General features: G+C 41.7%; 1 long non-coding RNA gene across 1 annotated transcript in view; it reads right to left on the bottom strand.

The window, feature by feature from the left end:
- Positions 1–12,001: 12,001 nt before the first annotated feature.
- Positions 12,002–27,471, bottom strand: part of LOC106781059 (uncharacterized) — a 42,781-nt gene continuing 27,311 nt past the window's right edge. The window contains exon 9 of the long non-coding RNA XR_011428972.1: positions 12,002–12,714. This is a non-coding gene — a long non-coding RNA (uncharacterized lncRNA). The remainder of the gene's footprint in view (positions 12,715–27,471) is intronic.

Raw genomic sequence — 27,471 nt, 5'->3', positions numbered from 1 at the left:
GCGCTGCTCATCCCTGGGGTCCCTCACCCCACTCAGGCGGCCGACCGCCAGACTGGGTCAAAGTGGCAGCCCGCCGCGCTGCTCAGCCCTGGGGTCCCTCCCCCCACTCAGGCAGCCGACCGCCAGTGTGGGTCAAAGTGGCAGCGTGCCCGCTGCTCAGCCCTCGGGGCCCCACCGCAATTCAGGCGGCCCACCGCCAGTGTGGGAAAAAGCCACAGCCCGCCGCGCTGCTCAGCCCTGGGGGCCCCTCCCCCACTCAGGCGGACGACCGACAGGGTTGGTCAAAGTGACAGCCCGCGGCGTTGCTCAGCCCTGGGGTCCCTCTCCCCACTCAGGCGGCCGACCGCCAGTGTTGGTCAAAGTGGCAGCCCGCCGCGCTGCTCAGCCCTGGGGGCCCCAACCCCTATCAGGCGGCAGACGGTCAGAGTGTGAAAAACTGGCAGCCTGCCGTGCTGCTCAGCCCTGGGGGCCCTTCCAACCCACTCAGGCGGCCGACCGATAGAGTGGGAAAAAGTGGCAGCCTGTCGCGCTGCTCAGCCCTGGCCGCCGCACCGCACTAAGGCGGCCGATCACCAGGCTGTGTCAAAGTGGCAGCCCGCCGCGCTGCTCAGCCCTGGGGGGCCTCCACACCCACTCAGGCGATGGACGGCCAGAGTGGACCAAAGTGGCAGCCTGCCGCGCTGCTCAGCCCTCGGGCCTCTCCCCACCCACTCAGGGGGCAGACCGCCAGCGTGGGTCAAAGTGGCAGCCCGCCGCGCTGCTCAGCCCTGGGGTCCCTCACCCCACTCAGGCGGCCGACAGCCAGAGTGGGTCAAAGTGGCAGCCCGCTGCGCTGCTCAGCCCTGGGGGACACAACCTGACTCAGGTTGCAGACCGCCAGAGTGGGTCAAAGTGACAGCCCGCCGCGCTGCTCAGCCCTGGCGTCCCCAACCCCACACAGGAGGCCCACCGCCAGAGTGGGTCAAAGTGGCAGCAAGCATTGCTGCTCTGCCCCTGGGGCCCTCCCCCACACTCAGGTGCCCAACCAGCAGAGTGGGTCAAAGCGGCAGCCCACCGCGCTGCTTAGCCCTGGCGGCCCTCCCCCTCCACTCAGGCGGCCGACCGCCAAAGTGGGTCATAGTGGCAGCCCGCCGCGCTGCTCAGCCCTGGGGTCCCTCTCCCCACTCAGACGGCCGTCAGCCAGAGTGGGTCAAAGTGGCAGCCCGCCGCGCTGCTCAGCCCTGTTGCCCTCCTGACCCACTCAGGCGGCCGACCGCCAGAGTGGGTCAAAGTGGCAGCCTGCCGCGCTGCTCAGCCCTGGCGTCCCCAACCCCACACAGGAGGCCCACCGCCAGACTGGGTCAAAGTGGCAGCTCGACGCGCAGCTCAGTCCGGGCGGGCCCCCCTCTACTCAGGCGGCCGACAGACAGACTGGGTCCAATTGGCAGCCCGCCGCGCTGCTCAGCCCTGGCGGCCACCGCCCCACTCAGGGGGCGCACCGGCAGAGTGGCTCAAAGTGGCAGCCCGATGCCCTGCTCAGCCCTGGCAGCCACCCCCCACTCAGGCGGCCGACCGCCTTTGTGGGTCAAAGTGGCAGCCCGCCGCGCTGCTCAGCACTGGGAACCCCACTCCCACTCAGGCGGCCGTCAGCCAGAGTGGGTCAAAGTGGCAGCCCGCCGCGCTGCTCAGCCCTGTGGCCCTCCTGACCCACTCAGGCGGCCAACCGCCAGAGTGGGTCAAAGTGGCAGCCCGATGCCCTGCTCAGCCCTGGCAGCCACCCCCCACTCAGGCGGCCGACCGCCTTTGTGGGTCAAAGTGGCAGCCCGCCGCGCTGCTCAGCACTGGGAACCCCACTCCCACTCAGGCGGCCGTCAGCCAGAGTGGGTCAAAGTGGCAGCCCGCCGCGCTGCTCAGCCCTGTGGCCCTCCTGACCCACTCAGGCGGCCAACCGCCAGAGTGGGTCAAAGTGGCAGCCTGCCGCGCTGCTCAGCCCTGGGGGACCTCTCCACACTCAGGCGGCCGACTGTGAGAGTGGGTCAAAGTGGCTGCACGCCGCGCGGCTCAGCCCAGGGGACACAACCTGACTCAGGTTGCAGACCGCCAGAGTGGGTCAAAGTGGCAGCCCGCCGCGCTGCTCAGCCATGGTGGCCACACCCCACTCAGGCAGCCCACCGCCAGAGTGGGTCAAAGTGTCAGCCCACCGTGCTGCTCAGCCCTGGGGTCCCTCACCCCACTCAGGCGGCCGACAGCCAGAGTGGGTCAAAGTGGCAACCCGCCGCGCAGCTCAGCCCTGGGGGACACAACCTGACTCAGGTTGCAGACCGCCAGAGTGGGTCAAAGTGTCAGCCCGCCTTGCTGCTCAGCCCTGGGGGCCCTCCCCCCACTCAGGCGCCCGACCGCCAGAGTGGATCAAAGTGGCAGCCCCACCCCCACTCAGGCGGCTGACAGCCAGAGAGGGTCAAAAAGGGAGCCCGCCGCGCTGCTCAGCCCTGGGGTCCCTCACCCCACTCAGGCAGCCGACAGCCAGAGTGGGTCAAAGTTGCAACCCGCCGCGCAGCTCAGCCCTGGGGGCCCAACCCTGACTCAGGCGGCAGACCACCAGAATGGTGAAAGTGGCAGCCCGCTGCGCTGCCCAGCCCGGGCGGGCCCCCCTCTACTCAGGCGGCCGACAACCAGACTGGGTCAAAGTGGCAGCCCGCCGTGCTGCTCACCCCTGGCGGCCACCGCCTACTCAGGTGGCCCACGCCAGAGTGGGTCAAACTGGCAGCCTGCAGCGCTGCTCAGCACTGGGGGCCCCACTCCCACTCAGGCGGCCGACCGCCCGAGTGGGTCAAAGTCGCAGCCCGCAGCGCTGCTCAGCCCTGGGGGCGCCCCACGTAGTCTGGCGGCCGATCGCCACAGTGGCTCATAGTGGCAGCCCACCGCGCTGCTCAGCCCTGGGGGTCCCACGCCCACTCAGGCGGCCGACCGCCAGAGTGGGTCAAAGTGGCAGCCCGCCCTGCTGCTCAGCCCTGGGGCCCCTCCACCACTCAGGCGGCCGACCGCCATAGTGGGTCAAAGGGGCAGCCCGCCGCGCAGCTCAGCCCAGGGGACACAACCTGACTCAGGTTGCAGACCGCCAGAGTGGGTCAAAGTGGCAGCCCGCCGCGCTGCTCAGCCCTGGTGGCCACACCCCACTCAGGCGGCCCACCGCCAGAGTGGGTCAAAGTGTTAGCACGCATTGCTGCTCAGCCCCTGGGGCCCTCCCCCACACTCAGGTGCCCAACCAGCAGAGTGGGTCAAAGTGGCAGCCCACAGCGCAGCTCAGCCCTGGGGGCCCTCCCCCCACTCAGGCGCCCGACCGCCAGAGTGGGTCAAAGTGGCAGGCCGCCGCCCTGCTCAGCCCTGGGGGCCCCACCCCCACTCAGGAGGCCCACCGATAGAGTGGGAAAAAGTGGCAGCCTGTCGCGCTGCTCAGCCCTGGCCGCCACACCCCACTAAGGCGGCCGATCACCAGGCTGTGTCAAAGTGGCAGCCCGCCGCGCTGCTCAGCCCTGGGGGGCCTCCACACCCACTCAGGCGACGGACGGCCCGAGTGGATCAAAGTGGCAGCCCGCCGCGCTGCTCAGCCCTTGGATGCCCCCCACCCACTCCGCCGGCCGACAGCTGGAGTGGGTCAAAGTGGCAGCCCGCCGCGCTGCTCAGCCCTGTCGCCCTCCTGACCCACTCAGGCGGCCGACCGCCAGAGTGGGTCAAAGTGGCAGCCCGCCGCGCTGCTCAGCCCTGGGGGACCTCTCCACACTCAGGCGGCCGACTGCCAGAGTGGGTCAAAGAGGCACCCCGCCGTGCTGCTCAGCCCTGGGGCCCTCATCACCCACTCAGGCGGCCGACCGCCAGTGTTGGTCAAAGTGGCAGCCCGCCGAGCTGCTCAGCCCTGGGGGACCCAAGCCCACTCAGGCGGCCGCCCGCTACAGTGGGTCAAAGTGGCAGCCCGCCGCGCTGCTCAGCCCTGGGGGCCCCACCCCCAGTCAGGCGGCCCACCCCCAGAGTGGGAAACAGTGGCAGCCTGCCGCGCTGCTCAGCCCTGGGGGCCATCCCCACCCACTCAGTCGGCGGACCACCAGAGTGGGTCAAAGCAGCAGCCCGCCGCGCTGCTCAGCCCTGGGGGCCCTTTCCCCACCCAAGCGGCCGACCGCCAGAGTGGGTCTAAGTGGCAGCCCTCCGAGGTGCTGAGCATTGGCGGGCCCGACCCCCACTCAAGCGGCCCATAGCCAGAGTGGGAAAAAGTGGCAGCCCGCCGCGCTGCTCAGCCCTGGCGGCCACCCCCCACTCAGGCGGCCGACCGCCAGTGTGGGTCAAAGTGGCAGCCCGCCGCGCTGCTCAGCCCTGGGGGCCCAACCCTGACTCAGGCGGCAGACCACCAGAATGGTGAAAGTGGCAGCCCGCCGCGCTGCCCAGCCCGGGCGGGCCCCCCTCTACTCAGGCGGCCGACAGCCAGACTGGGTCAAAGTGGCAGCCCGCCGTGCTACTCATCCCTGGGGGACCCACGCCCACTCAGGCGGCCGACCGCCAGAGTTGGTCAAAGTGGAAGCCCGCCGAGCTTCTCAGCCCTGGCGGCCCCACCCCGACTCCGGAGGCCGACTGCAAGAGTTAGTCAAAGTGGCAGCCCGCTGCGCTGCTCAGCCCTGGGGTCCGTCTCCCCACTCAGGCGCCCGCCCGCCAGCGTGGGTCAAAGTGGCAGCTCGCCGCGCTGCACAGCCCTGGGGACCGGACCATCACTCACGCGGCCGACCGCCAGAGTTGGTCAAAGTGGCAGCCCGCCAAGCTGCTCAGCCCTGGGGGCCGCACTCCCACTCAGGCGGTCGTCAGCCAGAGTGGGTCAAAGTGGCAGCCCGCCTCGCTGCTCAGCCCTGGCGGCCCGCCCACACCCACTCAGGCTGCCGACCACCAGAGTGGGTCAAAGTGGCAGCCCACCGTGCTGCTCACCCCTGGTGGCCCCCGCCAACTCAGGTGGCCGACCGCCAGAGTGGGTCAAAGTGGCAGCCCGCCGCGCTGCTCAGCACTGGGGGCCCCTCCCCCACTCAGGCGGCCGAAGGTCAGAGTGGGAAAAACTGGCAGCCCGCCGCGCTGCTCTGCCCTGGAGGACCCACGCCCACTCAGGCGGCCGCCCACCAGAGTGGGTCAAAGTGGCAGTCTGCCGCCCCGCTCAGCCCTGGGGGGGCCCCCACTCGGGCGGCCGATGGCGCAAGTGAGTAAAGTAAAAGTGGCAGCCCGCCGCGCCGCTCAGCCACGGGGCCCCCACTCAGGCTGCAGACTGTGTAAATGGCAGCCCCTGTGGCTGGGAAGTGCTTTGCATCTACAGAAGCCTCTGGAACTAGGGCTATGTTCTATATATTATACAGAATCCAGCACGAAATGTTCATCCAAGAACCCATGCAAAAGACGCCCATCCTATTCTGCTGTCTGCCTTCTAGAGGGAAACACTATTCCGATTCCCCTGGGTTTTTTTGTTTGGTTTTTTTTGATACCTCTTTGTTGCTAAAATCCCACAGGTAGATTTTCTTAACACTATATTTTTAATATTATTTTAGAACATTATCAAAAGTATAAAACTGTACATTTTCTGTTTTGATTTGTGTTTTCATTGAATATTGTTTCTAGATTTAACAGCTTTGTTGAGGTATAACTGATATAGAAAGAACGGCACATATTTAATGTGTACAATTTGTTTAATTTAGATGTATGAGAATAGCCCAATCAATGTAATAGCCATATCCAACAACTTCCAGAGCTTCCCTCTGTCCCTTTGTGGGCTTTTTGTTTTGTTTCGTGTGTGACATTTATTTTCTTGGTGGTAAGAACACTTACCATGAGATCCACCCTCTTAACAAATGTTGCAGTGTTCTGTGCTGCCATACCATATTGTTAACTATAGACCCTGTGTTGGGCATATCTCTAGAATCCATTCATCTAGTACAACTGAAACTTTGTATTCACTGAATAATAACTCCCCGTTTCCCCCCAAAGCCTCTGGCAACCTCTATTGTATTTTCTATTTCTATGAGTTTAAGTATTTTAGACATTTCACTTAAGTAGATTCATGTAATGTCTGTCCTTCTCTGACTGGCTCCAGGGTCATCCATATTGTCACAAATTTCAAGATTTTATTCTTTTTCAAGACTGAATAAGATGCTGTTGTACGTATACATAACATTTTCTTTATCTCTTCATAGGATGATGAGTTATTTTTATATCTTGGCTATTGTGTATAGCGCTGCAATGAACACGAGAATGCAGATATCTCTTCGAGATACTAGTTTCATTTCCCTGGTACATATACCAGAGATGAGATTTATAGATCATACGGTATTCTATTTTGAATCTTCTGAGTAATCTCGGTGCTGCTTTCCATAGCAGTTGCACCATGTTACATTCATACCAACAGTATATGGGGATTATAATTTCTCCACAACCTTGCCAACCCATTATCCTTTGTTTTTTTTTTTTATAGAAAACATTCTAACAGGTGTGAGGTGATATCTCATTTTAGTCCTGATTTGCCCTTTCCTGGTAATGAGTCACATTAAGCATCTTTTCATATACCTGTTCATTTGTCTTCTTTGCAGAAATATCTATTCAAGTTTTTTGCCTATTTCTTAATTGAACATTTTTTGTTTTTGCTATTGAGTTGTAGGATTTCCTTGTATATTTTGGAAAATACATGATTTGCAAATTTTTTTTTCTGTTTTGTAGGTTGCTCTTTCATTCTGTTGATTGTTTCCTTTGCCCTGAAGAAGCTTTTCAGTTTGATATAGTCCCATTTGTCTATTTTTGCTTTTGTTTTCTGGGCTTTTTGTGTTATATCCAAATAATCTTTGCCAAGACTTATGTCAAGAAGATTTACCCTGCTTCTCCTAGTTGAACAGTTTCATGGTTTATGTTTAAAGCTTTAATTCATGTTGAGTTGATGTTTGTGTATGACGTACAGTAGGGAAGGCCTAGCCAGCGCAAGTAGGCAAGAAAAAGAAATAAAGAGAATCCAAATTGGAAAGGAAGAAGTAAAATTATTTGTTTGAAGATGACGTGATCTTATATGTAGAAAGCCCTGAGGACTATACAAAATTAATACAAAAACATTATTAGAATAAGTGCGCTCAGTAAAGTTGCAGGGCACAAAATCAACATACGAACGCCAGTTGCTTTTATATACACGAACAATGAGCCATCTGAAAAAGATGCTTTTAAAAATCCAATTTACAATAGCATCAAAAATAATAAAATACTGAGGAATAAATTTAACCAAGGGGGTGAAAAATATGTACACTGAAAATGATAAGTTAATGATGAAAGAAATTTAAGAAGCCACAAATACATGGAAAGGTATCTCATGTTAATGAATTCAAAGACTTAATATTGTCAAAATGTCTATAGTAGCCAAAGCAATCTACACATTCAGTGCTATCACCATCAAAATCCCAGTGGCATTCTTTACAGAAATAGAAAAGGCAATTCTAAAATCTTGGCAGACCTACAAAAGACCCAGAACAGTCAAAGCAATCTTGAGAAAAAAGAACAAAGCTGGAGGCATCACAATTCCTGATTTGAAAATATATTGCAAAACTAAGTAATTAAAACCATACGGTACTTGCATAAAGACAGACGTTATAGACTCATGAACAGAATAGAGAGCCTAGTAATAAACCCATGGATATGAGGTTAGCTAATCTTTGACATGGGTGCCAAGAACACACGATGGGGCAAAGACAGTCTCTTCAATAAATGAAGTTGGGAAAACTGGATAGCCACATGTAAAAATTTTGTTTCTAGAGTTGTTCAGTATTATATATATATATATAGGCATAAACCAAGATTTTCATATCCATTCTTTTTTTTAATAGAAATCAGTGGTGTTGTCTCTATTCCTCACAATGGTGTTATGAATATTCTTATAAAAGTCTCTTGGTACCTATGTACAAAAGATCTCTTAAGTAATTCCATAACACAGAATTATTGTGTTGAAGAATAGGCAAATGTTTAGCTGTAAAAAATAGTGCCAGACTATTTTCTTGAAGTTAAATTCCACCTCCCCAGCAGTGGGTAAGAATTATCTTTTAGGCTTATCTTTGATAAAACGTTATTTTCAAGATTTTAAAATATTTTCTATGCATTTCCTATCAGACTGATTTGTTTTTATTAGTTTACAGAAGTTACTTATAATTTATGGATGATAATTCTTTATTTGCCTCTCTGTTATTTACTTTTCAATTGCTTTGTAAACATATAGATTCTTGAAACATTTGAGAAATTTTTTGCTAGCTACGTATGACCAACTTTGCTTAAAATTTTCCATTTTTTGGGATTAATACTCCTTATACTGTATTTGTTTCATTCAGTATTTTATGCATGTCTAAAATATTCAAGCTTGTTCCATTTGTTGTTTAAATGATCTCTATTTATGTGTAAAGTATTTATTCAGGCTTGACTGACCTATCAATAAACTGTGGTGGTATTTGCAATCTGCGGTGTGTAAATGTCAACCACTCTTTTGTTTTTTCAACTCTGTAGTTACTTCACATGTTAGGTACATAGTAATTTATAGTCAATTATATTCATGATGTAGTGTATCATTTAATGATAGTTTTATTTTTTTCTTAGAATTTATTTTGTGGGATGCTGATATAGCCACCCATATCAGAATGTTTGTGTTGTGCCATCAACATGTTTTGTCCTGGGGCACAGTGGTTAAGTTCCCACATTCCACTTCAGCAGCCCGGGGTTCCTTGGTTTGAATCCTGGGTGTGGACCTATATACTGCTTGTCGAGCCATGCTGTTGCAGGCATCCCACATGAAGTAGAGGAAGATGGGCATGGATGTTAGTTCAGGGCCAGTCCTCCTCTGTGAAAAGAGAAGGATTTGTGGCAGGTGTTAGCGCAGGGCTAATCTTCCTCAAAATTAAAATTAAAAAATAAATAAATAAAGTTTTGTTCTATGGGCTAGAAGACACACCTTACACACACCCGTGCGACTGACTCCAGGCCCAGCCTTTAACCACAGTGCAGATATTTGTACCTGCTCCCAGGAGAGCTCAGTCCTCACTGAGCACTTAGTGTGGATCACCACTAATGTTTGTTTTACAAATTTACATTAATTTTTGGCCACCTGTAATTGCTCCAAATTTCTTTTAGCCCAGCCACACAAGAAAAATGACTCTTTAGGCTGCACTTAATGTTTTTGCTGCGGGAACAACACTCTTCTCCATGCAGACCTCCAGACCTTTACTTGGCTGCTCAGTGCTGCTTTCTTTGCCCCTTTTTATGTATACTATGGCTGGCTCACTCTCTACACCTCTAGAGTCTTTTCACTTGGGGTTGAAGTTTGAAAATTCAGTGTCTTAGTTTTGCTAAAACAGATCTGTGTTTATGTTTCCCACTCTCATTGCTCTGGCATGATTTTCAAGAAGAGAGTGATAATGCCGCCTTTTTTGTTGTTGTTGAGGAAGATTCATTCTGACCTAACATCTGTGCCAATCTTCCTCTGTTTTGAACGTGGGTCGCCGCCACGGCATGACGGCTGATGAGTGGTGTGTGTCCATGTGCAGGAATCGAACCTGGGAACCTGGGCAGCCAAATCAGAGCACTCTGAACTTTACCACTACCTCGTGGGGGAGTCCCCCAACTTTATATTGTAGTAGTAAAAGTCAAAACCCTGGCTATTTCCTGTTCCTTTCAACAATTGTGCCAATTCCCAAGAACTGAGCAAGTGCTTAAAAAAATGACAAAACTATGGGGGCTAAAACCTATTGGGAATTATATATACCTTGCCATTCCCCCAAAATAATGGCTGGCATCTCTACAATGTAGTCTGGAATTTGCAAATTAATTTAAGACAATGCATAAAATCTAACTATAAAAGATACTATCTTAATAGATAATTTGATTGAAAGGATATTAGGGTTAAATACGAAAGCTCTGGAGGGCTGAGATTTATTGAGGAAACTTTAAAAAAATCCTATGATTTTAATGTTCAGTAAGTTTAATCCATTTTAACAATATTTTCCTTCTGTAGAAAGAATCCCAGATCTACATTGACCCTCAAAAACTGCTCAATGTCTAATTTTAGCCATGTATTAGGTGTGGGGGAAGAATAAAAATTACTGTGAGCACTCTGAGGTGAAAATGTTTTTCTGAACATTCAACTCATGAGAAGAAATCACAGAAAAAGAAGAAATGTAATGATATACATATTTCAATTTATAATATAAAATTTGATGTATGTTATATTTTATGAACATGACGTGCTTCTCTATTAGATTTTCAGTTTTTAACCATTATGTGATTATATCTTTTTGCCCTCATTTCCAATCATCCTGCAACTCATCCTGTGTAATAATATATACGGCATCATCTTAAAATAAAGGATCCATATTCATGGCTAATCTAGATATATTTACAATACACTGCTATGGTGTAATATGAAAATGGAGCATTGTATATTTTCTCATGGGGATTTACCAAAGCCATATTTTGTCAGAAAGACGTTTTTTAAAACTTTAATTATATTGAACATTTTGGAAGAAAGGATAGTAGAATTTATTTCTATGTTATGTTCTAAAATCCTCCTCTGAAGCAAAAATAATATATTCAAAATGAAGGAACTCATGAGTATTACTGTATGATTTTAAAAAGTAACACATGGATACATGCATAATGTATGCATTTATGCAAAATTTTCTATATCAAGTAATTGAATATGATTACATTAAATAAATATATTATTCAACATTCTCCATACATATTGCTAAGTTTAAGAAAACCTCAAAAAGTATAAATATGTGTTCATATTATACGTAGTATTTATTTCATGTATTGACAAATAAATATGTGAAATATTTATATAAATGTGTCAAATAGTATTTTCTACATGGATTTATATTAAGTAAAAAATAGTTTCCCATCGTTTTTACTTCTGAATCTGATCACGTATAAAGTCTTCGCTAAAATTTCACAAGCAGTGCTTTGTAATATTCATGCCAAGTTGTATCTTTCTTACTCCTCTGCTGTTACTAGTTCTTGAAGGGTACAAAACAATATGCACCAAGAGTGTAAAAATGTGAGTGTTGCCAGTAATCCTTCTAGTAGGCAGTTTATAGGAGACAGAAAATAAAAGCATTCATCAGCTGTATTGTTTTGGCAATGTTCCCACATTGTTAGTGGCATACAATATTTGTTCGTATGAATCGCAGCGAATTCCACTCCCTGGATGTTTGCGATTGCACTTTTCATGTGAGTTACTGAGCTGTTAGAGCTTGCACAGAATTAAATGTCAAACGAAATCAGCCCAAGTGTTTTATAGCATGAAATAAACCTAAGCAGGGCTCAGGGAATTCTTGATATAGTAATCCAGTGTCAATGAGTGAATCCAGGGTAAAATTTAAATGCACACTTCTATTCTATAAGAAAACACTGGGCTTAATAACATCAGATTAAAGAATACTTCCTTGTTATTATTTATTGAGTACTCCTTGGATCTCAAAGCAGATATGTGTCTACTTGACTTACTAAAATAATGTGTTATTTTTAAATATTCTTCATATATTTGCAATAAATCAAATTTAATTATGTAATTCAAATTAATTTTGTTTTTGTATTTTAAGCATTTCATGCTTCTGAATCAATTTTTGTTATTTTATTTATCATTTAACTCAAAACTAGAAAGTATTTCATAGGTGGAATATATGTAAAATTTTTATTAAAATATTAAAATAAAATATTCCCCAATCCATGTATAATTATTTAAATTTAATGAATTTATTTACATGCCTTTTCTTTGGAAAAAGATGAGGCTTGTTCAATGAAGCGTTTACGGTATTAGTTTTTTTATTCAACTACCTCAGTTTGAAGATTGTTCCATAGACAGACTGAGAGATACGTACTGTTGGAAACAACTAATACAAGATAATATATTTTTGACATACTTGGAGGAAAACAATCATGTAAAAAATTGTATTGCTTATCTATCACTGTTTAACAAATTTTCCCCAAATTTAACGGGTTAGGACAACATACCTTTATTTTATTCTGTTTCTATGACTCGGAAATTTCAGGATGACTAAAGTGATTTCTTCATCTCAAGGTCTCTCACAAGGCTGCAGTGTCTGCTGGGTTTCACCTGGGGACCATTCACTTCCAAGTTCACTCCTGTGGTTGTTGGAAGGACTCAGTTCTTCATGGGCTCTTGCACTGAGGAGCTGTGTTTATTATTTTTTTTAAGGATGCTTTTTTTGGTGAGGAAGACTGGCCCTGAGCTATCACCTATTGCCAATCATCCTCTTTTTTTTCTCTCCCCAAAGCCCCAGTACATAGTTGTACATCACAGCTGTAAGTTCTTCCAGTTCTTCGATGTGGGATGTCGCCATAGCATGGCTTGATGAGCAGTGAGTAGGTCCAGGCCCAGGATCCCAACCAGCGGAACCCTGGGCCTCTGAAGTGGAGCAGCACCATAGCCGCTCAGCCGGCTGGAGGAGCTCTGGAACAGAGACTCTCAGTTCCTCACGGCTGTTGGCCTGAAGCTGCCTTCATTTACCTGCCACCTGTGCCTCTCCATGGGGCAGCTCACCACATGGCTGCTGGCTTCATCAGAATGAACAAGTAGGAACCAGAAATGGCATCATCAAGATGGAAATCACAATCTTTTGTAATCCAGCCTTATCCCGTTACTTTTTGTCTTATTCTTCTTGTTAGAAGTAAATCATTAGCCTGAGCCAACACACAAAAGGAGGGGATCACACGAGAGCATAAGATTTTAAAATTCATATAAAATAGATTATGGAAAAATGCACTTTAACTTTTGTCTTCTATAATTAAAAAACATATGCCCAAATAAATGTGACATAAGCAGAACCAGTAGCAATACTGGAAATGTTACATAAATTTTCAAATCCAGGTTAAAATAAACAGGGAAAACACAATTCTCATAGTAAAATTAAGTATGTCAAGGAAACAGAGTGGTAGCGTTGAAACAAATAAAAACTATTTCGGCACATAAACCATACCAAAGAGAAGTAATAATAATTTAAATAATCTAACCTTGCTTTTAGAAATAAAAAGGCATTCAGATTGAGTTAGGTCACAAAATAAATTTATACGGAATTTTTCAAAATAGCACAGAAAATTTAAAGGAAAATTAATTTATAAAGCTACTATAGGGAATGCAAAAGAGAAGATAGGTATCAAAACACAACCATCCTAATAAACCATTAGTTTATGTGACTAAATGAAGGTCACTTTTTATAAATATCTTTTAATTGACATTGAAGCTATTGTTAACTTAAGGGATCAAATATATAGCACATGAAAGAATTGCCTTGTTAAATAGATAGACGTAAACTGGCCCCTGTAATTTATCACTTACACACTAGGTGTCTGTAGGAAACGTTTACCGTTATATCTAAATTGGATGTATTATAATTAATTAATAAGATAACATATTTAAGTGCTTAACAGAGCGCCTGATACAAAATTACAACTCATTAATTGAGAATTATAATAAAATTAAGCAATTCTATTACACAAAACAATAAGTGGTATATAAAAGATAAATGCTTAGAAATAATAGAAGAAATTAAAAGATACATTTATTGGGAAACTTTTAACAGTTTAAAAAAGGACAATAAGAAATGATTCGGAAAACATAAGGGCTACTTGATAGATAACATTATTTCACGAATGTGACCAAATTAGATTATATAGTTGGACATGAGGAATACAACAGCAATCTTCCTGTAGTGAACACACTCTACCTTGATTACCCATGACCCTCACTTCCTGGTATTCACCATCTGAATAATCCCCTCCCCTTGAGAGTGGACAGGATCTGTGACTTTCTTCTGGTCAACAGAATATGGGAAAGATGACATTGCTTAGAAGATGTAATTAAGATCCCAAATGAATTGATTTTATGTTAATCAAAATATCCTAGTTGAGTATGACTTAATCGAAAAACGTTAGAAGAGGAACTGGACCCTCTGAGAAGAGAGTCTCCCTTGTTGGCTCTAAAGAATTCCACCACCATGTTCTGAGAGGGCCTGCAGAAAGGGCCATGAGACGTGGAACTGCTGGTGGCCTCTAGGAGCTGACAGCAGCGGCCAGTGAAAGCTAGCAAAAAACAGACCCCTCAGTTCCATGGTAGCAAGGAGATCAATTCCACCGACAGCTTGAGGGAGCTTGGAAGCAGATTTTTTTTCCCTTTCAAGCCTCTGATGATACCACAGCTCAACCTGCACCTGATTCCAGCCTTTTAAGACTCTGACTGAGGACCCCAGACTCCTGATCCCCAGAAAGTTTGAGCTAATAAATGTGAGATAATAAATGTTTGCTGGTTTTCGCTGTTAAAATTGTGATAACTTGTTAGATAATACACTTTTAAAAATTAGGCAAATGAGCAACTGAATTCTCTATGACATATTAAACCTAGGAGAAATTTTTTTAAAAGATAAAAGTTTTAAATAAAGGAAGCAAAGCAGAAATTTTCTTAAAAATTTCTAAAATTATCCCATTAAGAATCAAAAGCAAACCCAATTTACTTCATTTAAAGGAAAGATAAAATTTCAAATATGTTAAGAATTTTTTCTGGGGCAGCCTTGAGGGCCTAATGGATAAAGTTTGGCGCTCTCAGCACTTTGGCCACCCGGGTTCATTTCTGGGTCGTGGAGCCACACCACCCGCCTGTCAGTTGTCATGCTGTGGTGGCAGCACACATTGAAGAAATAGAAGATCTTACAACGAGGATGTACACCATGAACTGGGAGACTTTGGGGAGGGAAAACAATGAGGAAGATTGATTGTCCCTGCAAAAAATAAGAACTTTTTCTGTTTCATTTGCTCCCTTAGACCCAAATGCTAGCATAGTGCCTACCATGTACTAGAATCGTACTTCTCTATTACCTTTCAACAGTGTCGGTCAGATCATGAGACTTCACCAGATCAATGAAAAGAGAGCATAAGCGATATTTCTCTCTCAGAAGTTTTGAGGGCCAGCATATGTCTCACCAAATTCCCTTTTCCTTCCTTGGAGAATACGGGTGCATGTGTCAAAGTGGAAACTCTGCTGCTACCTAGTTATCTAAGATGAGCAGAGCCTGCATGACAGGAAGTATGACTAAGAATACAATATTGGCTATATGATGTCATGAAGGTTTAGGTTTATTTGTTACTGCAGCAGACTGATTTGTAAAAATGATGCTTGAAGTAGGTGCTACTGTGACAAAAGCAAAACACAGAAACACAGCAATGGTTAAAGAGTCCGTTGATTTAAAGGGTTGGATGAAATTAGTACTGAAGTCTAGAAGGAGAATGATAAACATTATACAGCGACAGAACAGTCGGTACAACTGTCCTTGTGATCAGGTGGAATGTGCTAATGTTCTACTGAACTTTTATTTATAGAAGATGTTAGGAAACATATTCTCAGTATGGATAGATGAGTGACCAATGGTTTCAACAGAGTAAGTACTATTTTAAAAAAAGCGATGCCACCAAGATAAAATATATAGCAAATTTGAAGAAGAATGGAAAAAGAACAGAGAGAGGCTAGAAATGCAGAGACTTGCAGGGTTGGAAAACACAAATTGTTCTCAACTCTCGAAGAAGCAAAAACAAACTAAGGAGACCTACAGAGGCCAATGAAAATTTAGAATTGTGTGAATGATCAAATCAAAGAATTCCTTACTAAATTGTATGAACGAATTAAAGTGGTAATATTAAATCGCATCAATTAGACAAAAATAGCTCATGGAAAAGAGGCCAAAGGTACAACTCTCCTACCAAAGCCTAATAAACTCACATTAACCACATGAGATGAAGAGGGAGAAAGAGAGGGGGCGGGGTCTGGGGTCAGAAAGCAAAATAATAATAATAATAATTAATAGTAATAAAGCAGATACGAGACATTATGCAGGAAATGAACTGTGTATTACGGTCTTATACTCACAGCTATGTAGCACATGGAGTTCACTGAATTCAAACAGATAAGAAGCTAATTGAGTTAAGGTTGTTTGTACTGTCATAAGCATCACTGGCCTGTACTAAATGACAATAAAAGACTCTAGTGCCTGCACACATCAACATGCACAAAGCGGGCTGAGAAAGCTGCTCAGCCCCTGGGCGTAGTTCTGGATACCAAATTCCAGAGTGGGCAGGGATCAGACTGTAAAGGAAGGGTCACACAGAAGGTGAGGCCACTGGTGATGGAGAAAAATACACAAAGTTGCTTGAAAAGAGCTTTGTCATCCCCTGCTTAGGAGGCCTACTAACAAAAGCCAAATGGGATTTGAGCATCATTCCAAAGTTCTACCAGAATAACAGTTACAACGCAAAACAAAGACAAAACTGTAATTATAGATCATATATATTTTGATCTTTGCCTATCTGAAAAGATCTCTTCTACACTCTGCCCCATTTGCTCCAGTGTGGAATCTAAATGTCACAATACTTTTCCATTAAAGACCTTGTGATTTTTTTCCCATGGTCTTCTAGAGCTCAATGTTCTGGAGGAGCTTTCTAACACTAACCTGATTCTCTTTCCTCTGTAACCATCTCCCTGAATTAGGTAACTCACAGGCTTCCTATTTATCCTTAGAATATGTGACTTTCACTGAGTAATATTTTGTTTTGTTTTCTTTTCAATACTGTCCATTATTCAGTGGCCTTTTTGGTATTAACGATTAACCATTTCTTTATTTCAGTTTTCACCATTAGTTTGATTTTTTTATACCTCCCTATCCACCCAATTTTGTGCTCCTGGAAGTATTATTCTACGGATTTGGATGTTCTAGATCCCGTGTGTCATGTCTTAGCCCTCAGTATTTTAATCTCTTCTTTGTGTGTTTGTTCTGCATTCCAGTGGAATATCTAATATTTATCTTCCAAATCACAGACAGTATTCCATATTATCCACTCAGTTTCTCTGTTGACTTTTTCCCCATTATTTTTACCACCATACCTTTTGTTTCCCAAAATACTCTTTCTTGCCAAGCTTATTTATTGATTCCTTCCTGAAAAAAGTGCTTAAAGTTGTTTTTATTGCAAAGTCCTATCTGTTTTCTGCATTCAGCTTTTTTATCAATAGCTGGTTGTCCTAATGAATCCACTCATTTTACATCTATTTTGAAAATTTTCTGTTTCTCCTCGTATGTCTGATTATTATTTTTTCAAATCTGTCATTTTTAGGAAAAGAATGTCTAGATTGACATAGAATGATGGATTGTTCAGCATCCTTCATGAATCATCTCATTGCTCAGTATTCTGAGGAATACATTTTCTATTTCAGTTGGTCCCTGTGTATGCTGAAAAAAAATCGAGAAGAAATCTTATTTCTATCTCCCTAAATCCTTTCACAGGAAAATAAATAGAACATGCTTAATATAAGGCAATGAATAACTATTACTAGACCCATTAATTACTGGTGACAAAGTGAGCAAATCTGTTGCAGTAAACATCTAGTGTGCTGATGTCACCCTCTTGTCCCTAAGGCAGGATCCTCTCATTTTCTTGGCATTTTTCTCTGGGACAATTGGAGCTATCAATTAGAAGGTTATCAGTTAGAAGGTTAATTCCACATCCTGGACCATACATTCTGACATTATTTTGTGTTTCTGTCAAATGTGTTTGCTCCAAGAGAACAAAAATGGCACACTAATTCTAAAGGATATCATCAAAATGAACAGAATGTTCAATAAGGCAATCCCACCCCTATTGGTCTGTGTCCCAATACTTATCTTCCAAAGCAAGTGCTTTCTTCTCATATGACTGATCAACCTTAGCGTCTCTTCAGTTATGCAGGCCTAAATTATTATCAGGCTGCCTTCTATGACTTAGTGAAAAAGAAGTTAATAAATATTACTGGGGTTATACGATGTGTAAAGCTTTTACATGTCCTTTTTAAAAGCTCATTAACTTTTCAAAAAACTAAAATGAATAAATAGATGTTCTTCCTACTTCATCATCCACCCAAGCACAAATTTGTGACAAAGATCACTTCCACATCCCTCCTGGTAATCCAATCCCACATTAATGAATTGTCAGGGGCTTTGTCTAGTGGAAGTTTTATGTGTGTGTTGGTTGAGTGAGGTGTTTGACATGAGAGTTTGGGTCTGTTTAGAAGTCTTCCAATAGATGGTAAACTTCTTCAATCAGGAGATTGCCTACGAATTCCCTTAAATGGCATGATCCCTTTTAAGTTGCTTTTCACACCAAATGAAGCCTGAGTGCATAGCCTGTGGTTAACTATTCAGTGTGTTGGTCCCTGGAGGAAACCTTAAAAGTCCTGTACTTCATCTCCTCGTCTATTCCCCAGGCAGCGCAATCTTCCAAACTCTGAGGTGTTAGGGTTGTTTGAGTCCACTTAGAGTCGTAGTTCTTGAGATTCAATAAGAAAGGAAATACCACATCATTCAGGATGTTTTCCAAATATGTTAAATCATTTTTGTCTTCCAAGTTTTATTAATGGCACCCAAATGCTTGCTGTGGTAAATCCCTTCTTCTCTTTGTCTCTGTTGCCAACATTGACAGATTTCAGTGCCATATCCCTCAGTTCATTTTTAATAGTCCCTGGCAACTCGGATTGTACAAGTCAACTTGTGTGGGAATGACTAGCTCAGAATCTGAATCCCTTCACTTTCTACCTTATTACCCAGCTTGCCTTGTTTCCAGTCCCTTCTGTTCTGAGCTTTGATTGTTTTCAGGGCTCAGTTTAGAAAATCTGCTCACTTATTCCTCCAGGTTTTCCCCTTTTGCCTGCTTTGAATCAAAGGCTATTCTGCACTGATCAGCTTTGCCCTCCTTCTGTTCCCATCTGCTTCATATCTCCCAGAAATTCCTCAAAATTCCGCTGTATTGAGACAACCTCTCTTATGTCCCAGGGATGCTCAAATTTTTTAAAAATTATTTCCAAGTACCTTTTTGAGAAGAGGAAGAAAACATACGTGCTAAATAGTCTATTTTTAACAAAGATAATTGAATTTACCCATGAAGTCCCTTTGCCTGTCTGTATTTTCATTTATCTTCTGTTCTACTTTGTCTTCATGTTTGCTCCATAGTTTTTACATAAGACGGTGATGAGAAATCTCAAATACTCATGTTCGTAATTTTCCCTGATAAAAACATCTTCACGATTCCCAAATATTCAAAGGTATTCCACTGGAAAACATGAAAATTTTCAATTGACTTTGGTCCCTCTGTACTTTTAATTTGATTCTATCTAGAAATAAGATAACCTTTTCTTAATCAATATTCCTGTTTACAGATTATGCTTTATGAGGTAGATTTCCACTTGATTAAATTCTTACGCTAATCTGCTTCACATTAATATAAGGAAGTAAATTTAGAAGCCAATAAAGTGTTTCTCATGATGACTACTTGCGTATATTTAGATTATTTGAAAGATTTCTAGGTTTTCTATCAAGTCATTTCAGAAGCCTATCTTTGTGTGTGTGTGTGTACATGTGTGTGTCTGCCTGTGCGCGTGAAAACAGCTGTTCTGCTAATCAGGGAAGCAAAGGCTGCAGAAGTGGATTCAGTGATGAGACATCCCTTTGCATCGGACCAAATCTAATCCAGAGTATAACTTATCTAAGCTATCAACTCTTCAAAAGACTGGGACTTCTGAGCACTCCCAGCTTTGTATGTGATTCCTGTAGACAATACAACTGATTTTAAGTTAGAACTTACAACAAAGACTATGTCATCATATGCCTTCTTTACACTGTTAACAGTGTCTTCATTAATTATTGGTTACATCTTTATCATTCTATTGCATCTGTCATTGCCGTCATTTTGATGCCCTAGAATAAACTTTAATTTCTGCATTTGATTTCATGGAGATGACAAACATCGATACATTGCCAAATTTCCTTTACATGACTTATGCACAATATTTCAAAATAGCTTTAGTACCTGCAGTGAAATTTACCAAAGTTATCTTTCTTCTCTTCTCTTTTCTTTTTTCAATCTTTTCATTGGGCTTCTTATCCCCTTATGTTGAAACATAAGAAGATAACTTGTCTGAAAGCATTGTTTCTTGTTTTTCTATTTACTTTAGTAGAAGATTATTCCACTATGAGTTCTGATATAATGTTACCACTGAATTCAAGTAGCACAATTTCTGTTAAGGTGACAGTATATTGTACTTCACTGTAAATGCTTAAAAAGATTTACATTTTCTAGGCCAAAACCAAATTTTGTTTTAATTTTAAAATAATTGTTAATTTGCAAAGTAGTCAATAATAAATATCATATTTTTCACCCAGATTTGACTTTCACTTGAAGTGTTCTTGGATTGTTATTTCAGGTTAGTAGATTTGGCTAAATTCCCTAAGGCTTTGTCAGCTGCAAGTGTTTTAATGAGTGTTAAGAGACAATTGTTGGAAGACAGATTGAAACATCATTCAATCAATCAAGAACATTATTCAATTTGTATTTATTTTACTAAGTTATTACTTAACTTTCAAGAAATTATTATATCTTCTCACATAGTGGTTTTAACATGTAATAGACGAGTTACTTGGAATTGAAAAATACGATATATTGATGATTTACTTTTGGCCAAACCCAAGCCATGTTACAAGTGAGAAACTTTCCTCTTAAACAGAAATTCCTTTTCGGTACCACTCAAATATGTTATTTGAAATGTTCTATTTAGCTATCTACTCATCAGTGGCTAAGAGCAAGAACTGTGTTTTCAGAATATGGGTCCTGTCAATTCATTTTGTAATCTGTGAACTTGGGGAAATTACTTAAACCTTCTTGTTATCAGCAGCATAAGACAGGAATCATAAATTTACCTTTTTAAATGGATGGGGTAAATAGACAATTTAGGTACAACTCTTAGAGTGGTACCAGGCATAATCATGTGCTGAATAAGTGTTACCTTCTATTGTTCTATCTGCCTATATAACTATCCTTCTGGGTTCTTGTCTAGCTACATTGATTTTGTAAAATCTTTTATAAGTTATGCTGTGATATCAAACAAGCTAGTTGCTTAAAATACATAATATCCACTCATTTCTCATTTACGAAATGTCCACTGTGGTTAGGGCAACCCGCCATAGATGCTATCCCCTATGTGGGCATATTATTTTAGGTTGCTTTGATCTGGGGCACCACTGTATGAATCCATGTAATGAACTCATAAGATCACAGTGGCATGGCAAGATATCTTAACTGCTTTCATCTAGAAATGGCATTCATACTTCAGATCACAGTTCATTAGTCAATGAAGTCATCTGGCTATGTCACACGTCAAGGTGACTAGAAGCTTCAGTCCTCTGACGTGCCCAGGTGGGAAAGAGAATTAGAAATATTGAAGAGCAGTAACAATATCTTTATCTTTATCTACTGATTCTTTACCTTTCTACGTAGAAATTAGAAGTGCCATACATACTGAATCTTCCTCACTCAATTTGAGAGGAAGAAACTAAAATCTGGAAGGGAAAATTATTTATTTAGAGTAACGTGATATGCAAGTGACAGTACTAAGACTCATAAAAGGGATCTCCTTATCTTTAGTTGTCCATATTCTTTCCACTACAAAAAACACACAATAATTTCAATTGAATCCAGTGGGTAATAAATAACTATTTGGAGTCCGCAGAAATAGTAGAGCTTTAAAATGATCAAAACTACACAAAAGTTTTGGCAATAAGTATGGAGAAGAAAAGGTGGCCACAAAGAAAACTACAAATCTTATCGGAAATATCTAAGTAAGGAAAGCGTGGTAGCCAGTGTGAAAAATAGAATTCTCCAACGAGGTCTGATTCAGTCCAGGGCGTCTCTTCCCTGGGTGCTCGGTCTTGGCTGTAGGTGTAGTGATTGCTTCTTATACCTGCTCTTTCTGTAACTTTACAGTTCTCTTTACATCTTACCAGCCAATTCCCTACCACTTTAATCTGTTCTTGTGGAGAATCATTCTTTGTATTAAACTTTCCCTTCTCAAATTTTGTGTGACTCTCTGTCATGATTAGACTCTGACTAATACACAGCAAAACCTAAATCAAATATATAGCTCTGCTTAGGCCAAATGCTTTCAAATTTCTGAAGATACTTACTCTCCTGTTTAATAGGTACATGAATAATAAACCCTCATATAAGAATTAAAGATAATATTATATACTTTAAAGCTTAATGTAAGTGCTTAATAAATGTTTCTTGAAGCTGAATCAGGAATTAAACCTGAATCTGAATGAGGTAATATGTATCTAGAAGGGTACTGAACCCAGATTATCAGAAGTTAAGGAAACCAGATTCAAGAGATTTGTTAACTAAAGAATAGGAATGTTTGAGATATAGAATTGTCAGCTAGATTAAATAATTTTACATTTTTACTTGGTTGTATTATAGTTGAGAACAGCAAACAATGGAATGCAGAAAGATCCAATAACGAAAGAGACTGAAGATGCCAGAAGAGGGTAAGTGTGAGAAGGAATGTTCTCTGGGTAATATCTATGATTATAAAGGTCACATTAATTAATGTGATATATTTTATGCAAATACAATTTAAATAAATGGAAAATTGTGATAAGAAAGATATTAACGTAAATACTAAGCTATATATCAACATTGTGCCTTTTCAAAGCAAAATTCAGTTTATGATTCTGGGAAAATTAAAGGCATGATATATTAACAATTTGCTATTAATTGCCTAATGGAATTCCAAGAAATAGTAATGAAAGCTAATATTGTTATATATTCAAATTTTATCATAATTTTTGTAGTATTAATATTTAAAGAATAATAACTTTAATTGAATATTTGTTACACTAAGATAGGAAGGAGATTGTTAGCCATTCTCATAAATTTTCGTGTTAGCATTTTGTGAGTACTCATGTACTGCTTATAGACTGGATTTGGTTATGAATATATGTGTGAAAATCAGTGTTTGAAAACATCACTATAGCTTTTTGCTCTAAATTTGCACAGCAGCTTAGAGAGGAATAAGTGCATGAGATATCTGCAATTTTAGACCTTCTGCACTTCAAATTATTGCACAGCAAAAACTCCTATAGGAGCTGGAGAAACATAATTATTTCACAGTTGATGTAACTTAAAAACAGTTGAAGAAATTCAGCTCCCATTTCTCAGCAAACTGAAAAATGAACCTTTTTGTGGCACCAATTCTAATATTCATGTCTCCAGAACGGTATTTTTTACGTCATTGTTAAGAACTAACCTGAGTTACGTCTCTGGGAATTTATTAAGAAATAAAGCAAAAGGGTAAACAATGACAATTAATAACCAATACTACCTCTGAAAGTTGCATTAAAAACAGGATATTTTTATGATAATCAATACATTATTTTTCTGCTTATTTTTTATGGTAAAGTTATTTTGCTTATATTTTACACTAGAGATAGTAATAACTTGCTCCTCACTTACAGTTCCTTCTTAGCAAAAACACTGCCTTCCTGAAGTACTCCATCACACTATCGCCTTCACCACTGTAGAGTGCTAACTCGGCCACTCTGAACTAATTAGCTTTCACTTCCCAAATGTGAATTTTGTCTGCAAAGATCCAAGCTCAAAAGTTGATGCACACTCACAGCCTAACATCCTATATTGGGCTGTCATAACAGGTATTTCCACATAGGGGAAGATGCCTGGAATTCAGTTGCTTGGGGTGGTAAGTAAAACAGTGTGTAGGAAGACCCAGAGGAGAGAAATGGAGGAAACATCAGCTGCACTCATCTAGCGGTAAAGTTTTCTGCAGACACATTTTTGGAATAGCACTTATACTTTCCTTCTTGAGGCATTATTTCTGAATGAGTTTTAGTTCTTCGGAACCAAATAATCACAAAATAATCTGAATATAAGACATGTTTGAAAAATGCTTTAGGGACCTAAATTTGATATTCTTTCTTAAAGAAATCTATTAGGAAAAATAGAAAGAGTTTAATACATATACGATTTGCATATTTGTAACATATGCATTCTAACAATGAATGCTACAGGGTTCAATACCCTTCATTTTCATTCACATCTGTGATGCATTTTCACATTTGCCCTCCCCTACAGATTTTGCTTAACACATAGACTAGGACAGGAAATAAGAACAAATCCTTACGTAGAAATGTTTTATGTAAATTGAAGACCCCAAAAGACAAAGAAAAATATCCTAAAACACCTTAATGCTTTCTTAAGCCTTTCTTCATAAGCTGATCTAATCATAATTTTCCCTGTCACAGTTCATGGTAACACCTAACACCACCCTTCCAGATTCAGAGGACCAAAGTAGACAAAACAAAACAAAACAGGAAAGCAGAACTATGCTTGCCTTGTCTCCTTACCCTCTTACTGCAACATCACAGAATCCATCAATCAGATAAATCAATAAGACAATTTCCATATTCAGTTTGATTACTCCTCAATTACTTTGATTACTCACTTCCACAATTACCATTCTGTTTCAATCCCATTATTTCTCCCTAAAATAATGACAATAGCCCCCTATTTGGTCAATCTTCTTCCTCACCTTTGTCTTTTCTAAATATAATAGTAGATTGGTTCCACTGAAATGTGTCAGGTCATACTACTGCTCTGCACAAAACTGTCTAATGATTTAGCATCAAATTTTCATTTAAAACTAAGTATTTTTTAAACTGTTTGCAAGGTCTGACATGATCTAGCCTTGTCATTTATCATCTTGGATCTGGGACTTGAAAAATAATAAATTTCATGTGGCTTTAGATATAACTGTAAATTTCCTCATATCTAAAATATATATAATATTTCAATATTTTTAATTTAACTTAGGGTTCATTGGGTCATGTTATATTAATTTCTATCAAATTCCGTACTGTACTATATATTTAAAAGAATTCAAAATTAAAATAAATTTTAAATGCAAAATGCTATCTTTAACTTTGGTTGATGGAAAAATAAATCAACAATGTTGTTTTAAAACCAAGTATATATTTTATTAAAAGAAAATTGAGGGCTCAGCCCACTGGTGTAGTGGTTAAGTTCCTGTGCGTTGCTTTGGCGGCCCCAGGTTCACTGGTTCAGATCCCTGGTGTCGACCTACACCCTGCTTATCAAGCCATGCTGTAGCAGGCATCCCACTTATAAAGTAGAGGAAGATGGACACAGAGGTTAGCTCAGGGCCAGTCTTCCTCAAAAAAAAAAGGAGGGGGGAGGAAATTGAAGTATTCATACAAATAGGGAAATTAAATTTAAGTACAGTGAAAAGCGCAAAACCAAGAGGGTAAAATCTGAAGAGGATCTTATAGGAAAGCGCTAAAACTTATGAGTGTTATAATAAAATTAATTGGCAACCACTGTGGGCAATAAAGCAAAGTAAAGGACCATTCCTTCACTTTGATGGTTCCCGTAAAGGGAAACATTTCTTTACACGGCACTTAACCAACGTTGTGGGTTATTGAGTTAAATGTTTTGGCTGAAATTCAGGGAAAGATAATTTCCTAATCATTAATAACTCTGGATTTCTAGGAGCTAAGATGAGGGTGATGAAGTTTCATGCTTCAGGTAAGTAGCAATTTTACATTGACTACAAATTCATATTCGACTTCTCCTATGTCCCAGATTCTCTAATTCAAATGCAGTGAATATATGAAATTTGTTTTCATTACCCTCATAGTCATTCTTCTTTCCTTACCTCCTCTCTCACTCACACAATCATTTTTGTTGGGTTATTCATGCTAAACTAATCCTATGGAACTATTTCCACTTTTGATACAATGACATGTACTATGGTAATTTCTTCTTCTAACCACATTAACCACTACTTGAGATTGAAAGTACAGGGATTGTACTGGTATGATTCTTCTTCAGAGAGAAATACTTTATTATAATGTGCTACTTTGGAGAAACTAAATTTATCATGGGTAAGATTCATTTAAAAGTTCACAGACTATAAAATCAAACATCTGTGTTTGACACTTAAATCTGCCTCCTTCATTTTGCATGTTTTCAGGGAATATCTAGATTTACTAAACTTCCATTTACTAGTCTATAAAATAGACACTGGTCTGATCAGGTGGTTGTAGCTTCTGGTTCATGTATCTAAGTTGCCAGACACATGCTAGGAATTCAATAAGTGGTGTAAATCATTGGATATGTATCTTTTATTTTCTTTCTCCAATAATACTTTTACTTAAACATCAAAAACTCTTTTCCGTTATGTTCCAAATAATAAGGAAATATGTTCTTTTAGTAGTGAGGAAGAAAATAATTAATGTAAAATAGGAATAAATATGCTGTTGGCTTTTAAGATGTACTATTGCAGTGACTAGTGGAGGATTACTGACAGATACTAAGGGAACTCATCGGGTCTTTCCTTGGGCTGTGCCATCATATCCAAATATTTCCCCTAGTAGTAGCAGTTTCTGCTTATGTGGGTAACAGCAAACACACAGAGTTTGGTAGCAATTGTGTCTTGACAGTGATTTTTTGTGTGACCTTTGATGAATTATTTGAACTTTTTATATGTCAAGTCTTATCACACATGAATGAGAATTGTACTACCTATCTTAAGAATTGCTGTAAGAATTTAAAGAGGCAATGCATTGGGCCCATTTCCCAAAAATAAAGTAGTTTAATTTTGTTTGTTTACTTCTTTTTCATTTTGAAGCAATCATCTTCAATTAGCTACATCCCTCCCTCAGTAATTCTATTCTTTGTGATTTTTTTTTTCTCATTTGAAGTCTTGATATATGATGCCACTTGATCTATCTTACTTTTAAAAACCACAGCTGAGATTATGTCTACATTATCAGGATACAGAAATTGGACATAACTAATAGATATTCAACAGATTACTACACATGCTTGTTTTATTGTCTTAGAATTACTGGCTTCCTTGCATTCTCTTGAAGAAATATTAAACACTTTTCGATAAATGCATCTCTTCTGGTTTTTCCAGGAATGCGGTCTCTTGTGTTCCTATATTAGAAGCACTTAGATCATACTCTCAATGAATATCTTTACACTTTATGGCATTTGCTTTATAGCTCATATTTGAAATCATTGTTTTCTTTATTCTTTTCTTTTTACAAAATGACTTAGCAACTATGGACTTCTTCTACTCAAACACTCTTATAAAAGAACTTTTGGTGAATTTCAGTTTTTTATTTCTGTTGGTGTTATTTTGGTTTTCTTTTTTTAGTGAGAAAGCCTGGTCCTGAGCTAACGTCTATGCCAATCTTCTTCTATTTTGTATGTGGGATGCCATCACAGCATGGCTTGAGGAGCAGTGCGTAGGTTCCCACCCAGGATCCAAACCTGCAAACACCAGGCTGCGGAAGTGGAGCATGTGAACTCAACCAGCACGACACTGCACTGGCCCCTTATTTCTGTTGGTTTTAATTACTCTCGTTAAATTGATGTCCAAAATCTCTCAGGGCAAGTTTTCTAAATGCCAAATAATCAAATTTTCAGTGAATTCATGTGTAAACATGCCCTCCAAATGTTGAATATTCAGATCATCTTATATAATACGGAAAATGA

This window comes from Equus caballus, chromosome 19, assembly GCF_041296265.1.
Source record: "Equus caballus isolate H_3958 breed thoroughbred chromosome 19, TB-T2T, whole genome shotgun sequence".
NCBI classification, from domain to species: Eukaryota; Metazoa; Chordata; class Mammalia; order Perissodactyla; family Equidae; genus Equus; species Equus caballus.
Note: the sequence above shows the minus strand (reverse complement) of the source record. Positions and strands in the feature narration are given on the sequence as shown.